The sequence below is a fragment of the Amblyomma mixtum genome, chromosome 8 (assembly GCF_055824585.1).
Source record: "Amblyomma mixtum isolate Tamu chromosome 8, ASM5582458v1, whole genome shotgun sequence".
Taxonomy (NCBI): Eukaryota; Metazoa; Arthropoda; class Arachnida; order Ixodida; family Ixodidae; genus Amblyomma; species Amblyomma mixtum.
In genome coordinates this window covers 90,169,916-90,185,631 of record NC_143019.1, presented here as the reverse complement: position 1 = coordinate 90,185,631, position 15,716 = coordinate 90,169,916, and the positions used below count along the sequence as shown (strand labels likewise).

The 15,716-nt window shown below is 45.7% G+C and overlaps 1 non-coding gene across 1 annotated transcript; it reads right to left on the bottom strand.

Moving 5' to 3' along the window:
- Positions 1-3,024: 3,024 nt before the first annotated feature.
- On the bottom strand, positions 3,025-3,096 carry TRNAR-CCU (transfer RNA arginine (anticodon CCU)). The gene has a single exon. It is a non-coding gene; the product is annotated as a tRNA-Arg (tRNA).
- Between the last annotated feature and the right edge of the window lie 12,620 nt (positions 3,097-15,716).

Genomic DNA, 15,716 nt, shown 5'->3' with positions numbered 1-15,716 from the left:
TAATGCCGGAGGCCGCTCACTGTTAGCTTCTACTCGTTTTCAAGGGCTTCGCCTCTTTATACGAACATTGTAAAGAACAGCAAAATTGTCTTAATGACCAACTTAGTAACATAGTACTATTTCGAACAAAAGACAGGCACTGACTGATTGTGAAGCCAGGGAAGAACGTAAACTTCACAAAAGACAGTATCCTGAACATATTCCAGATAAACTTCAGCTAGAAATGGACACAACTAGACAGTTTAACAACAGCCGTCCAGTTCGCTAGAGCCAGAAGATACGCCGTTAACAATTCAGGACGATGACAGTAATGTAGTTCAAAATTCGGTATCCAAAAATGATAACGAGAAATATATTCTGAAGCCTGGCCTCACATTTTGCCCAAGTAACATTAATCTCCTCGGCTATGACCTTCAGCGAATACTTCATGAAAAAACGGCAAACCCCATTCCTAATTTACGTACAGCTTCTAACATGTGGTCAACACGTGTTCACCAACCTGAAGCGGTCAGCCTTAATTTCAGGACTCTCAGAGCACACAGCTAGTGGACCCCGAACGCCGAACGCAGCCGCGAGTTAGGCTTATTAAATCTGTCCCCAAAGAATTTATAGGAAAAAAAAGCTAGCTCGAAAGCGAAGAAATCTTTCCTCGACAGAACAGGCTACTCTAAACCAATTTTTTCTAGAACCGATAAAGTGATGAAGCCGGCAGAAAACGGTGGTAGGATAGCCATCCTGTCAGCTGAAAAACGTAAAAAAGTGTCCATCAGGCAACTCAACAAACGTTGGCATTGTAATAAATTAGATTCCGATCCAATTTCAAGGTTCTGCAAAGTAATTCTGAGCAAATTCGCATACTTATTATCCACGGAACTAATCGCGCAGTCAGACTGGAACTTCAAAAATCCGTTAAACAAGCAGGGCATTTGTACCTACTTCCTAAAATCCTTATGGCTGCCGCAGAAGACTTGACAGATAACTTGTTAATTTTTATGAATCGTTGTCTTGGACGCAATTCAATTTTGCATCCTTCCTTTGTCCCGAGCAGACTGCCCTTCCTACGAATGATAGAGTCTCTTAATGACGCAGCTATTATCCCAGTGGATAGAATACTGGTTACACTTGTGACAACCTTGTACACAAATATTCTCATAAATGAACGGATCGACACGCTCTCACACGCTGTAACTCAAAATCTACACCCGCATGAAAATGAATTGTCTCTGGCTAGTTCAATTAGTACTTACGCCGCCGCGGTGGCTCAGTGGCTATGGTGCTCGGCTGCTGGCCCGAAAGACGCGAGTTCGATCCCGGCCGCGGCGGCTGAATTTCTTTGGAGGAGAAATTCGAGACCCGTGTACTGTGCGATGTCAGTGCACGTTAAAGAACCCCAGGTGGTCGAAATTTCCGGAGCCCTCCACTACGGCGTCTCTCATAGCCTTAGTCGCTTTGGGACGTTAAACCCCATAAACCAAACCAAACCAATTAGTACTTACGCTCAACTCTTCGGAATCCCAATCCCCTTACTACGTTCAAGTATTTGGAACAAGTATGCTCACTCCCTTCGCAACAACTCATATAGCGCTACCAGAATCTGAACTTCTCGGCTATTTTTTGTAACAACGGCTCATACACCTGCGCTACATAGACGACATTGGTAGATGGAAACAAAGGGTCAAGACCCCGAAACATTCGTCTCGCACATGGTTTCACTCCACTCTAGCATTAAATTTACATTGCGGTACTCTAAAACGCCAGTGAATTTTCTCGACGCCATTGTCCCTTTACCACATGGCCAGCTTAACAGCAAACTCTATATGAAGCTTACATACCAACAGCAATACACAGAACTCACAAGTCATCCTACAAGGCTCTCAAGATAATTTTATTGGACCCCATGGTTACACGATAAGGGACCACAGTCCCTCAAAAATTACAAGAGTACAGTTCGCGACTAGTGTCGCTCGATTACGGAAAAGCGATCACTCAAGACACGACGGCGACTCCTGTCGCCCTGCAAACAAAAGTCATTCACTGCACGTAATAATGTCCACAGTGTCCATAATGTCCGGAATGTCAAGCATAATTGTATGACTTTGTGTGACAGGCAACGCTTCTGAGAAGAATAAGTAGCGATGACGACGAGCGTTTTAAACCCTTCCACCCGCTGAAAAACACCATCACTTATCGGAATCACCCTCAGAACTAGAACTCCCTTTATAAAGCCTTAAAACGAGAAACCACTCTAAAACGAAGAGAAGTACTTAAAAACCAGTAAAAGTTAACAATGAGCGGCCTTCTGCACTTACACGAAATACTCAAACGCATCGCCGAACATAACCAATATAAATATCACCTTATTTTAGAAGCCAACAGCCAGAGAAACCAAGGGGCGCAGGGGAATTTTCTTTTTTTCTTAAATTAATTTATTTATTTTGTGGTATTGATCAATTTAGAATATTACTGAATATGTTATCGCTTAAATCTAATTAATTAGAAAAGCAGAAGAAAAAACAACCACATGCCGCCGGTGGGATCCGAACCCACGACCTCCGAATTACGCGTCCAGTGCTCAACCTCCGAGCTACGGCGACGGCTGTCAAACCTTCTGCTTTTGGGGGTATTTATGTTTACAAGTAACCTAACCTTGAGAGTGTTCATCAGCGCCACCCACGTTCATAAGCGGCGGACGTAGAACGTCCTGAGTTACCGCAGGTGTGACGTAGAACGTCATCGAACGGAGAGGGTGGAAGCTGCGTGAGAACCCTCTTATGCTTCCTATGGCATCAAGGCTGCCAGAACCGAGGCCCTCGCTAAGCAATTAAGCAAACAAGGAAACGGGAATGAGGGGCTCGTTATAAATATGACAGAAGCCAACAGCCAGAGAAACCAAGGCCACAGGGGAATTTTCTTTTTTTTTAAATTGATTTATTTATTTTGTGGTGTTGATCAATTTAGAATATTACTGAATATGTTATCGCTTAAAGCTAATTGATTAGAAAAGCAGAAGAAAAAAGAACAACATGCCGCCGGTGGGATCCGAACCCACGACCTCCGAATTAGGCGTCCGGTGCTCAACCTCTGAGCTACGGTGACAGCTGTCAAACCTTCTGCTTTCGGGGGTATTTATGTTATTTATATCGTCAAATTCTCTCCATGAAAGTATCCTCTCAGATATCATGCTAGCTTGTGACCTTACCCAAGCGGTTAATATTCCAACCAGAGTGCAGGGAACATCATCATCTGTTTTAGACCTTATCTTTCATACCAGATCTCTCGATGATGTTAGTGTTGCAGTTGAAGACGGAATATCAGATCATAAGCTTGTAGTTTTCACATACAGAATACACGCATCTAATAACTCGTCTACTCGAAACATAGAATTTCTTTGGAGGAGAAATTCTAGAGGCCCGTGTACTGGGCGATGTCAGTGCACGTTAAAGAACCCCAGGTGGTCGAAATTTCCGGAGCCCTTCACTACGGCGTCTCTCATAGCCTTAGTCGCTTTGGGACGTTAAACCCCATAAACCATAACCCAATCTACTCGAAACAGGAGCACAGTTAAAGATTTTAGTAGGGCTAACGATGAGTCAGTTCTTGATTACCTCGAAATGGCCTTAGAAAAATTCACGGGAAATGATGTCAATAATCTATGGAATAAATTCAAATCTGCTTGCCATTTCTGTATTCAACACTTCATTCCGAGCAAAACTAAGAATGTGCGTCGTAAAAACCCATGGATCAGCCGCGAAATAATTCATTTATTACGCAGAGTAAAACGGCTCAGAAAGCACACGAAGAACAACCCTGCGCTTCTAAACTTAGGACCTTTACTTGCAGAAAAACTTCGCTCTAGTAAGCAGTTTTATTATTCTTCCACATTACCGCAGTTTATCAAGAGCGATCCTGCCAAATTCTGGCGCCACCATACCTCTGATACACGCAAATCCATCGATCACATCAAGACCGGCAAAAAAACTGTACGCGACAAGCCGCAGATAGCCACAATAAATTTAATCTTTTCTTTCACTCAGTTTTTTCAGATTCCCGCCCCCGACCCTCTTGTTTTAACGGCACGAGCAGTGTCAGCCCTGAATTTATATCCTATGAGGGCATCTTTTCTATGCTCCTAAATCTTAATCGTAAATCATCGAGCGGCCCTGATGGTATTCCAAACGCCATCTTGCGCCGTTACGCTGAATCGCTTGCCCGGTTTCTTGTTGTCATTTTTCGTTTGTCTTTTTCTAGTGCCGATGTCCCATCTAACTGGAGGCTCGCACGTGTCGTGCCTGTATTTAAGAAAGGTGACCGCTCTCAGTTAACCAACTACCGACCGATATCTCTCATCAGCACTTCATGCAAACTCATGGAACATATCATTTCCAACTACATCACTGATTTCCTCGATAGTAAAAACATACTCTCTGCTTTCCAGCACGGTTTCCGCAAAGGCCTGTCGACAACCATACAGCTAGTTTCCACAATTCATTCGTTTTCCTCCCTTCTCGATAGTTCCGGTCAGATTGACGTTATATTCCTGGACTTCAGCAAGGCATTCGATAAGGTTACTCATTCCGGTCTGTTATTCAAACTTGACGAGTTGGGTTTGCCACGAACTGTAGTTGACTGGGTATCGTCATATCTTGATAAGCGCCAGCAATTTGTTGATTTCGAAGGGCACCATTCCGACGTCCTCTCTGTCAATTCTGGTGTCCCGCAGGGCAGCGTCCTAGGCCCTCTTCTTTTCTTAATTTATGTAAACGACTTAACCTCCGTCATACATGAAAGCGTCAGTATTAGATTATTTGCGGATGACTGCTTGCTCTTCAAGGCTGTTAAAAATATCAATGATCAGGCTGTGCTTAATGAAAGTCTTAATGCTGTTTCCAGTTGGTGTGATCGCTGGGATATGAAACTGAATCCTGATAAAACTGTTTTCATGCGTATCACAAACAAAAAGTCTCCTCTTGCTCACCAGTACACTATCAAGCAGATCCCCATAACTCAAACTGACTCTTTTAAATATTTGGGTGTAACGGTTACTGAACATTTAAGCTGGTCCGCTCATATTGACAATATCTGCTCCTCGGCGCGCCGCAAACTCGGCCACTTAAGACACAGACTCAAATATAGCCCCTCCCATGTAAAGCTTCTGGCCTACAACACACTGATAAAATCTAGATTGCAGTACGCATGCGAGGTTTGGGACCCTTTCACTAAAAAAGACATTAGCAAACTTGAACGGATTCAAAGATCAGCAGTTCGCTTCATATATAACCGGTACCGACGACATGACTCCCCATCTGAATTAATGAGAATCAACAAGATCAAACCCTTAGAGTACTGGAGAAAGCTAGCGAGAATTAAATTCCTCTTTAAACTCTACCATTCTCAGTTCCGTCTTGACCCTTCATTGTATGTGAAACCTTCAACAACTAGAGTAACAAGGCATTGCCATCCGCATAAATTATCTCCTTTGTTTGCCCGCACCAATAACTGTAAATATTCTTTCTTTCCTCGAACTATAGCAGAATGGAACAACCTACCCCCTCATGTGTTTGTACCCGAAAATGTGCTTTCCGCCATTGAACAAGTACTTGACCGTTAACAATTGTTTGTTGTTTGTTGCGACTTGTTTTATTTTCATGCTCCGTATCGCTTCTACTGCATTCTGCTGTTGGCGTCGTCTTCTGCTGGTCGTCGGAGTTCTCTGTATGTTTATCCCACTCCTGCTTGGGCCTTAACGGCCTGCAGTATTGTATAAATAAATAAAAATAAAAGTAACCTAAACTCGAGAGTGTTCATCAGCGCCACCCACGTTCATAAGCGGCGGACGTAGAACGTCCTGAGTTACCGCAGGTGTGACGTAGAACGTCATGGAACGGAGAGGGTGGAAGCTGCGTGAGAACCCTCTTATGCTGCCTATGGCATCAAGGCTGCCAGAACCGAGGCCCTCGCTAAGCAATTAAGCAAACAAGGGAACGGAAATGAGGGGCTCGTTATAAATATGACAGAAGCCAACAGCCAGAGAAACCAAGGAGCACAGGGGAATTTTCTTTTTTTTTAATTAATTAATTTATTTTGTGGTGTTGATCAATTTAGAATATTACTGAATATTTTATCGATTAAAGCTAATTGATTAAAAAAGCAGAAGAAAAAACAACCACATGCCGCCGGTGGTATCCGAACCCACGACCTCCGAATTACGCGTCCGGTGCTCAACCTCTGAGCTACGGCGACGGCTGTCAAACCTTCTGCTTTTGGGGGTATTTATGTTTACAGGTAACCTAACCTTGAGAGTGTTCATCAGTGCCACCCACGTTCATAAGCGGCGGACGTAGGACGTCCTGAGTTACCACAGGTGTGACGTAGAACGTCATCGAACGGAGAGGGTGGAAGTTGCGTGAGAACCCTCTTATGCTGCCTATGGCATCAAGGCTGCCAGAACCGATGCCCTCGCTAAGCAATTAAGCAAACAAGTGAACGGGAATGAGGGGCTCGTTATAAATCTGACAGAAGCCAACAGCCAGAGAAACCAAGGGGCACAGGGGAATTTTCCTTTTTTTTTAAATTAATTTATTTATTTTGTGGTGTTGATCAATTTACAATATTACTGAATATGTTATCGCTTAAAGCTAATTGATTAGAAAAGCAGAAGGTTTGACAGCCGTCGCCGTAGATCAGAGGTTGAGCACCGGACGCGTAATTCGGAGGTCGTGGGTTCGGATCCCACCGGCGGCATGTGGTTGTTCCAAGTCACCCAACAGGAAGTTTTAATGAGAGAGAGAGAGAAAAAAAAAACTTTATTTACAGAGGGATTCGGGGCACGCCCCAGGGTCCCCGCACGACCCCACTGCACTCAAGTGTTTATGTTCCGAAGGTCCATAACACTGGCAGCACGGCCGGTGGCGATGGTCTGCACGGCCGGGTCCTCCGAGCGCAGCAGGGTCTCCCAGTCCTCCCAGGTCTTGAGGTTCTCCAGGCCCCGCGGGGGAGGGTCCGCCGGGCAGAGGGAAAGGATGTGGAGGGAAGAAGCGAAGGGTTCTGGGCATAGGGCACATGCGGGAGTGGGAAAGGATGGGTGATAGTGGGCTAGGTTAGCAGGTGAGGGGAGAGTGTGTGTATGTAGTCTGCGCCAGAGTGTTGCGTGTTTGTTATCTAGGGAGGGATGGGGCGGGGGGTAGAGCTGGCGTAAGGCTCTGTATGCCTGGGTCAGCTCACTGAATGTGTGCATGCGCTCCTTCGTGAATCCCCGATCCGAGGCCACCTGAGCCCGGTTTAAAGAACCTCGGGGTAAAAAGTTGGCAGCCTCGTTTCCGGGATTCCCGGAGTGCTCAGGCACCCATATCAGCTCCACAGGAAGTTTTAATGAGCAATTCACCAATTTACCAGTCTTTTTATTTGACCGCATGCCACGCAGCACCAGTTAGCCTGCGCCGAGAGCGTTAACCCAGCGCAACCGGCTGGCTACACTTTTACGTTATATTTACTATTGTTTGTATTTTTAAAAACGGCTCTCGCCTGTTTCACCCAAGTAGACGAGTGGACGAACGCGGTAATTGAGGATAAGGATAAATTTTATTTCCGTGAGCAATGGAGGTAAATAGTTAACCGCATGCAGCAGAACAGAAGTGCTAGCGCTACGGCGCACGTCGCAGCTTCACTGCTTGAAAAATTTGCTCCGCTTGTCTCTACGTATAATTTGTTCGACGTATATTAAACAGCAACCAGCAATACGCGTTAGATGTGCCACAATTTACACTTAGCGGTACATTTTGTTGAGGTTATCTATCTTTCAACGAGCTAGCTCAACGGCGAAGGTGAGCAAGCATGACGTCAGTCCGGCGTTCAAATCTGCCGTAATCGCAGCGTATACCTTGGCATTGCGTGTTCTCCCAGCAGGTGACCCAGATTACCTGCCGATAGCCATATTAGGCTCTGCGTTGATGATATTTACCAGTTCGTGGGTTTACCGCACGCGGACGCCGACGCTGCTTACGCGGAGCCTCCGTCCACGGCCACCGTCATGTTCTCGGTTAAAGAGTTAAGAGAGATTGCCAAGCTCGGTTTGCCACAACCCCGGTTAACGGCGTAACCTTGTTTTCGTACGCCGTGTAAAATGCGTCAGCCGCAGTTGGCATCGCCGCGATCAAAGTAACCGTAGTTAAACCTGCCAGTGTAACAATGGTATAAGACGTAATGACATACCAGCCCATGACGTCGTGGATACAGTCCAAAAGTTAATTAGCACGGCTAGATTAGCCAAACTGTCCGATAGAAACAATAGCTTCGGTTGTTATTTGTCTGAAGAGAAATACCAGCCTAAATTATCTCCTTCAGCAGACGCGGAGCAAATATTATCAAGCGTGCCAACCTGTGATGTCAAAGACGCAAAGTTGGCAGTAGCAACCGCCCTAATTGAGGTCACAAAATGAAAACGTTTATATTTCTTGAGTGCTACACCAATACGTCATCATGCCTCGAAATTGGACACAAATGACAGGAAAACTGCGCAGAACTTGCGCTGAAAGTTTCAGTAAAATCCCAGGAGGAAAACAAACGCCTTATTTGTCCTCAAGTCTCAGACAAACTGTCCTTCTTGTTCTTGCTACTTTTTTTTTTATTTTTTTTTATTTCAATACCCTAAAGGCCCAATGCGGGCATTACATAGGAGGGGATTCATGAAAGAAAACAACAGATATAAAACACAGAATACAAACGGCTGAAAACAGAAGTAAACAGGTTAAGAAGGCAGGTACAAGTTAATAAGAGGAACAAAAAAAACAAAAAAAAGGCTAATATGAGGTATTTGAAAAAAATTCACATGTAGCGAACCGCGCAAAAAAACAAGAAAAATCCCGGCTTCGAAAGTTGCTAAACACAGCATCTAACATTTTGCGGAACGTTACGGCCAGCACACACACACACTAGAGCAACCAAGAAAAAAAAAAGAACGCACATCAACATATGTTAGAATTTTCTAAATAGGACCAAAGAGCTGTTTGAAATGAGGATGTTTCAGCGATAGTCGCAATGCTAGAAGGAAGCGAATTCCACTCTTCGATAGACAAGACCAATGGTGAGTATTTGTATCGTTCTGTCCGAGCGAAAATAGGTTTAATCTTCTGCATGTGATCTACACGAGCCGATGTGTGCGGTGCCGGGAGAAGATGAGAGCTTGAAAATGGTGTGTTGCTGTGGTAGATAGTATGGAAAAAGGATAAACGGCTGAATTTTCTGCGCATGACCAGAGGCGAGAGATGGAGCGATAGTTTCAGTGCTGTTACACTTTGATACCGAGAGTAACGGGAAAGGATGAAACGAGCAGCTTTGTTTTGAATAGATTCCAACATGTTGATGAGATAGACGTGATGAGGGTTCCAGATCACCTACGCGTATTCTATCGCAGGCCTGATCAGCATGTTGAATGCGTGTAGTTTTGTGTCCTGGTTGGCTTGGTGCAGTCGGCGTTTACGCTATGTTCTGCAAAACGAGGCGCAAACCGAGGCAGGATTTCAAATTTGCATTGCTGCCACCCTTCATGTCAGAAATCAGTCTATATCTGGCCGTTGTCTCCTTTTTGCAGCATTGCGGGGCTGCTTTCTTGCGCTACGTTCGTCACGGGTGCAAAAAGTACTCCAGCAGGAAAAATCGCAATTTATTCATAAAGATGAGTAGCTCTATTTTCGTTCAAATTTTGCTAGCATTTCTTTTCAAGGCGTAAGCCTTACTTGCCTCACTGAGCGCAATATCATCTCTTCGTGTGTTTGTGCGCGCGAGTGTGTGCGTGTGTGAGCGCGTGTGCGTGTGTGTGCACGTGTGTGCGTGTGTGTGTGTGCGCGCGTGTGTGTGCGTGTGTATGCGTGTGCGCGCGTGTGTGTGCGTGTGTGCGTGTATGTGTCTGCGCGTGTGCGTGCGTGTGTGTTTGTGTGCATGTGTGTGCGTGCGTCTGTGTGCGTCTGCGCGCGTGTGTGTGTACGTGTGTGTGTCCGTGCGCGTGTGAGCGGGTGTGTGCGTGTGTGTGAGTGCGCGCGCATGTGTGTGTGTGTGCGTGTGCGTGCGTGCGTGTATGCGTGCGCGTGTATGTTGACACTTGGAACTCGATGGTACCATACAAGCATGGCGTCCTCGTGCGACCTGACACCTGGCGGTTTAACTGCTGATTGGCCGCGCGAGTTTACTCAGGAAGACCAACCTGGATCACGCAGGCCCCGGGTGGCGGCACCTGCTATCCAAGTGCAGTGACGCGTCGCGTAACCACTTCCCCACAGCGCCAGGAGTGTTAAGAGGACTCCCAAAGATTCATGAATGTTGTGTAGAGAGACATTCTGCTTACATGATCATTAACGCATTAGCTATCGAGCCATATTCGGAAGGCGCCGCGCGGGCCGCGGTTGCGCGGTAGCGTGGCTACTGCCTTCACGATGGTATGTCGCAGATCAGGAGTGCGGCGACAGCGCAGATCTGGAGTGCGGCATGGTCTCTATCTCTAAATGACAGTAGCATGCAGTGCAAAAGCTAAGACGCGTGACAGGGCTTCAGGCACATCCTACAGCATCAGGGTGCGCATCCTTGCAGTCTTTTCCTGCCGTGAAACGGTTATACTTCAGCTAAGCAGTTGTCTGGAGTTGCTACATTAGTAACGCTTTTAAATTGTTAAGACACTGAAGGTGCACTGTCCCCGCGTACAAAATACGCTACTTTTCTGGCCTAAAATATCCCGTAACAAGTGCGGGGGGTACATCTGGTCGGCACGACGCAAACATCACGAGATCCTCCTGCTGACATACGACTATGCGCGCCGGGCGATTAGCTTTCCGCCCAGGCTTGACGGTCCCTTCAGTAAGACCAATGAAAGCCGTAATTGCATGGGCTGTTAGCCAAATCTAGCCCATTGGAAATCGCAGCGTGGAACATGCGGCAGCTTAAAGAAGGAATCTCTTCAGCACGACTGTAAAAACCTTCCTCATTCTGTTCTCCTTGTTCTGAAACTCCTCGCAGAATCACCGCACAGAATCTTCTGTGAAACATAATAGCTGTCAATACAGCATATCGTGTATTTTGAAATAATTACCTTCGCTGTAACATGCAGATCCAGTAAATAAAAAACTCTTAGGTGATCCTCGGTGGATTTGCTGAATGTTTCAGTATGTTCTAAGGATATCCCATTATCTGGATTCAAAAACACAGTGTATCGCTTTTTGCGATTACGCAGACAGTGATTGCGGTTTTCTAGTGGTGGTATACTTGCATTTGTATGTCCTAGGTTGACACCCTCAACATCGTGATATCCCAGATGGTGCATTTAGGCTCGTTATATGCAACGTTAACACACGAAAGTTCGTTTCATCCGAGGTGGCCAGATGTGACGGCGGTAAATATATCCACTTACACGGACCGTTCTATTAATAAAGTAAAAAATGAGCTTACTCACCCGAGAGCCTGTGACACACTGCTGCTAAAATTCCACTCATGAGCAGTATATTTTTATCAGCTTGTCATGCGAATGGCTGTTGTTTCAGAAAAATTTTACTTTCTCCAACTAGCAGATGCATTTTGCAGCAGTAGTGTGTGTCTGTGCATGCGTGTGCGTACGGGAAAGGGGAGTGTGGGTGCAAGCTGTTAGGGTACAGGACTGAGCAGTACACAGTGGACGAGGACATAGAAAATAAACGACAAAACACGAGCGCTGACTATTAACTGGATGACCAATTGAAGTAACACGTATATGTACAAAAGAACAACCTGACAACCAAGTGCGTATGCTCGCATATCAGATCACTGACATCAGGCAGCTTTGTCCAGATATGCGATTTCGCGGGGATGAATGAAGAACGAAGGGCTGCTTACGAACATGTCAGAATTCTTGTGGATGAGGTAGACTTGTTTTTCTTCTGTAATTAAATTTTCTCTTTCATTGTACAAAGCTGAAGCATCATTGAACAAAGGCATGCAAGGAGAGCGTAAAGGGGGCTTGCGGCTGCATTCCTTATGGTGTGTGCTAGGTTCGAGGAGGGCGCTTTTCCTAAAGAGTTTTCCGTTCGCGTAGCTTAATGTTGAGACACCTTCCTGTTTGACCGACATAATTCTTGCCACATGTGAATGGAACTCTGTACACAACCCCTTTTGGGCACCGAAGAAAAGTTACTTCATGTTTTACCTGGCGTTTTCCATTGTCTGCACGGCTTTTCTTGTGATCTATTTTTGTTTACTTTAGCGCAAATACTGCCTAGCTTAATGGGCGCAGGAAACATAACTTCTACTCAATACCGGTGTCCAACTTTTCGTACACTATGCGGCCGGTGCGACTGCGATATTTTTCTTTTCCTCTTAAGGGGCTGTTTCAGACGCCTTTAGTTTTGTAGAAGCCGTAACGTTCTTCAGGACCTTAGTGCACACGAGCAAGATCGCATCGTAGAGGATGCCTGCTGACCTCAATGTGTGCACCTGCTCATTAAATCTACTCTTAATTGCATGCTCGCAGTATTTGAAGATTGCCGAAAATATGTGTGAAACGGCTATGCCACACTTAGCTAACTTGGAAAGGCCGGATTTGAAACTGAGAAAAGGCTTATTCGATTTTGGTGCATAGATCCAACAAACATGATCTTGCCCTAAATTCAACCTTATGTCAAGAAACGAAAGCATATCACCATACAGGGTTTTGAAAGTGAAGTTTAAGCCTTTTTCACATTCCCGAAATATCTCCAGAATGCCTTCGACGCATTTCGAGAGGTCACGCGTTCTTTCGAAAAGAAGGTAATCGTCGACGTATCTGAATACCTTTTTTTTTACAATTACCGGTATGTTATTATTGACGGCCTCGTCAACATAACTCAGATAAATTTTCCTCAAAACTGGTGCCACAATTGACCCGATGCACACACCAGTTTTCTGTAAATACAATTTTCATTAAGCTGAAAAAATTCCGTCTGCAAGCGTATATGGACTACAGTTCCAGGAAAGATTCCACAGATATGCCAACCATGCGGATGAAGTTTTGCTCATCATTGTCATCTGTCAAACATTTGCGATTACATGCCAACACAAGATCATGCGTGAGCGAATAGTACAGGTCCTGAACGTCTATACTGAAGGCCGTACAGGCACCTGGGCTGTGGCACGCCAAAAATTCCACAAGAGCAAACGAATGTGACACGTGGAAAGGGCGCTCGATTGGAAGTGCGCCAAGGCCCTTCTTCAAAAACTTTGACACCGCATACTGCCACGTGTGTCCTTCAGTGATAATGCCGTTAAATGGAATCCCCGGTTTATGCGTCTTCGCTGCAAAAAATACTTCTAACGAATTGATTTTTGCGTGTTTTACAGAATAGCATATATGCGCTCCAGGCCCTGACTGCTCAAAAGCTGTTAATACGTCATCTGCTTTCTTCTTACCAGGCATTTACAATCCTGAAATTCATGTTGATAGCTAGTCTCGCTTTTTCTTTGAATATGGTGTCTGGCGTAACTACGAAGAATTCGTCTTTGTCGGAAAGGACTGGCCTCAGTTTTTGGGACGCCAAAAAATTAACGAATGGTCATAGGCTACAAGCCCTGATACTTTTTCCCTGCTTAAAACTTACGGCTTCAACGCAGTCAACAATGCACCTAGGTCGTTGGTCCTGCGGAGTTGGCGTGAGATATTACTTGCCAATGCTATTGTCTCTAGTTTTGTAAGCGTCGGCTAAACACAGAGATTTGTTCCCATTCTTATAACATTCTGGTGTTTTTCGGGCACCTGCTGTCCACCCAGAATCAACAGCTTTCCTTCGGGACGGCGTGGCTTCTTCACTAGTGTCCAAGGATGCGCTGTGGTCCAGAGGATTTCGGTGTTCCTTTCCACCACCTAGCACCACTCACGGAAGCGTTGCACTCTGTGTCTCTCTTTGCCGCACGACAACCAGAGCCTGTCCTTGTAGAGCCTGTACCGTCGCCGCCACTCTGATGATATGATGCGGGATTTCGTGCGACTGTGACATTTTGATGATTGTAGCCCATCACACAATACCAGAACTTCCAATGGGCATACCATGAAGCCATTCGTGCTTGGAAGGCGCACAAGGCAAGTCACAGAGGCCAGGGCGGCTTGGTTGTCGTGAAGAACATTACTGTCACATATAAAGGGGCTCAGTGTGTTATACAAATGGACTGCAAAAGTACGGAGAGTTGAGCTAGTTGTACACGGCAGGATTGAACAGCGCACACAGGACGAAGACCGAGAAAGGAAGCGACAATACACGAGCGCTGACTATGAACTGACTAATTTATTGGAGTGACATCTATATGTACAAAGTAACATTCTGACAACCAACAACCAAGTGCGCATGTTCGCAGGTAAGGTCACTGACATCAGGCAGCTTTGCCCAGATATGCGATGTCGCAGGGCTGAATGATGAGCGAAGGGATGGTGCTTACGCACTTGTCAGAATTCTTGTGAATGAGGTAGGCTTCTCTTAATTCTCTAGTTCATTTTTCTCAGTGCTTGCACAAAGCTGAAGCATCACTGAACAAAGTCGTGCAAGTAGAGTCTAAAGGGCGCATGTGGCTGCATTCCCTATGATGTAGCCCTAGGTGCGAGGAGGGCGCATTTCGTAAGGAGTTTTCATGATCACGTTGCCTAATCTTCAAACGCCTTCCTGATATAATTATTGCCACATGTGAATGGAACTCTGTACGCAACCCCTTTTGCGCATGGATGAAAAGAAACTTCACGTTTTACCTGAATTTCCATTGCCTGCACAAACTTTTCTTGTCCTCTATTTTTGATTTTACTTTAGCACAAATGCTGCCTAGTTTAATGCACGCAAGAAGGCTTTTGTACAGAATTCTATTCACATGTGGCAAAAATTATATCGGTCAAACAGGAAGGTGTCTCAACACTAGGGTACATGAACATGAAATTCCTTAGAAAAAGCGCACTCCTCGAACGTAGCACTGCACCATAAGTAGTGCAGCCACAGGCGTCCTTTGCACTCTCCTTGCATGCCGTTGTTCAATGATGCTTCAGCTTTGTACAAGCAAAAAGAAGAATTAACTAGAGAGTTGAAAGAAGCCTACCTCATTCACAAGAATTCTGACACGTTCGTAAACACCCCTTCGGTCATCATTCATTCCCGCGAAATCGCATATCTGGACAAAGCTGCCTGATGTCAGTGACCTTACCTGCGAACATGCGCACTTGGTTGTCGGAATGTTATTTTGTACATACACATGTTACTCCAATAAATCATTCAGTTGATAGTCAGCGCTCGTGTCTTGTCGCTTCTTCTCTGTGTCCTCGCTCTGTGTGCGCTTTCAATCCTATCATGCACCAACTAGCTCATATATATATATATATATTGACACGAGGATTGGACGTAGAAGAGGAAAAAGATCGCAGCCGCAAGAAGTAGACGAAGCTGAAGTGGAGGTCCGTTTCTCTGGTGCCCTCGTTCAGCCGCTGCAGTTACTTTTCAGTGTAGCAACTGTTACACATCTGGTGGAGCAGTGCTGGGTACGCTTCCCGACCTGCGTACGCCTACGAGATAAAGACGGAACTCACACCGGTCCATCAGCGCCCAAGCCGCCGCCTCCGCGGTGAGTCGCCTGAGTTCGGGCCTCTTGCCAACCCGACGAGGATGACGCAGCCTCGACCGGCGGTCCCACCGGAAATGGCCACAGACAGTAGGTCCCCGGCGCCCATCCTCTACCACACGCCGCGAACACCGCCATCT